The sequence below is a fragment of the Rattus norvegicus genome, chromosome X (assembly GCF_036323735.1).
Source record: "Rattus norvegicus strain BN/NHsdMcwi chromosome X, GRCr8, whole genome shotgun sequence".
Taxonomy (NCBI): Eukaryota; Metazoa; Chordata; class Mammalia; order Rodentia; family Muridae; genus Rattus; species Rattus norvegicus.
This window is the reverse complement of record NC_086039.1, coordinates 104,334,159-104,335,653: the sequence shown is the minus strand read 5'-3', so window position 1 is coordinate 104,335,653 and position 1,495 is coordinate 104,334,159. Positions and strand designations below refer to the sequence as shown.

The window sequence follows — 1,495 nt, the reverse complement described above, 5'->3', positions numbered from 1 at the left end:
CTGTCCCTGAAACAGACTTTTCTCCTACACAGTATCCTCCCTTATTTCTCTCAAAGAAGAAGTCATTCTTCCTTGACGTCGTTCACCCGAGAAAGCATACCCACTAGGAAACTGCCAGCAGCATGAAGGCAGAAGCTGTGAGGAAACATAATCCCAGAGCGATGACCACGCTGTACTCCCCAGACTAAGAGGTCTCCATGGGAACATCTTCAAGGTTAGAGTGGAATATTGTTGTCACCGTTATAGATGAGCACTTTGACCATACGCCCCAGACTACGGAGGTCTTTACCGACACGTCTTCTAGATCCTGTCTAGAAACTGATCCTGAAGAGAAAAAAACAAAAGGCTTGGAGAGGCCGGGAATCGAACCCGGGACAACATACGTGCAAGGTATGCGCTCTACCACTGAGCTACAACTCAAAGCCCCACTCCAGACCTCTTTCCAGCCTATATGAACTGACAGAGACTCAAGCTACTTTTTATAGTGCCTGAAGATATTTATATCACATATTTGCATATCATTATCGACAATTTTTATCTCATCACTTCTATGGGAAAAGAATCGATTTCCAATGCAAGCAAAACAAGAACAAGAACCACAACAAATTTTGTGCTCTGCAAAACATGGCAGACCTACATCACTTGAGACTATTGTGCTAAATTCATTAGAATGTGCTTCTGAAGGATTAGGATCATCAGGCAATATTGAAGCAGGGATTGGGTAGATGGCATTCTGAGGTTGGGTACAGCGAGTCTACAGTTGCCTTTAGTCTTCTGGGCCTCCCTTCTATGGAGCCTACCAGGAACGCTCTCAGACCCAGGCTCTGCGCCTGCCCACATCCGGGTATAAATTTTATCTTAGGCAACATTGTACATTTACAAATGTTCTGAGGAAGGAAGAACCTTGAAGATCAAACACAGGGTCAAGTGAAGAAGCATACAAGAGAAGTACCTTGATCCAGCCTCTGAAGGAAACAGGTTTTTTTTGTTTTTTTTTTTTTAGTTGTTTTTTTTTATCATTAGGTCTAGCTTATATCAATTCGACAGAAGGCTTTAATTCCACTATAGAGGTCACAGGCTGTGTATTTGAATCAGCTATATTTAGCTATTTGAATCACCGAAATCCAGGGTACAGAGTAATGTTGATGACATAAAAGTTAATGGGTGGACAGCATATGCCCACAACAGAAAGTAGACATCAGAAAGAAGATTCACAAGTGGTGTAATAGTCTAGGTGGTGGCCAGAAGCGGGTGACAGGCATCCTAATCACCTCATCTCTCTTATTCTGCTTATGGACACCCTGCATTCCCTGCATCTGACCATGCACATATTCTGTACACACAACCCAGCCTCAGAAGTCCTTTGGTCTCCAATATATCTGTCCACAATTTCTCCTTATTCCTCACGGCAAAAATATGTCTGTTTTGTGCAGCTTCTCATCCAGCATAGAGAACATTTTGGGTCAATAATAGGTTGTACCAATTTTCATGTCTT

At 42.6% G+C, this 1,495-nt stretch overlaps 1 non-coding gene across 1 annotated transcript; it reads right to left on the bottom strand.

Moving 5' to 3' along the window:
• Nucleotides 1–348: 348 nt before the first annotated feature.
• Trnaa-ugc (transfer RNA alanine (anticodon UGC)) lies at nucleotides 349–417 on the bottom strand. Its single transcript has one exon. It is a non-coding gene; the product is annotated as a tRNA-Ala (tRNA).
• Between the last annotated feature and the right edge of the window lie 1,078 nt (nucleotides 418–1,495).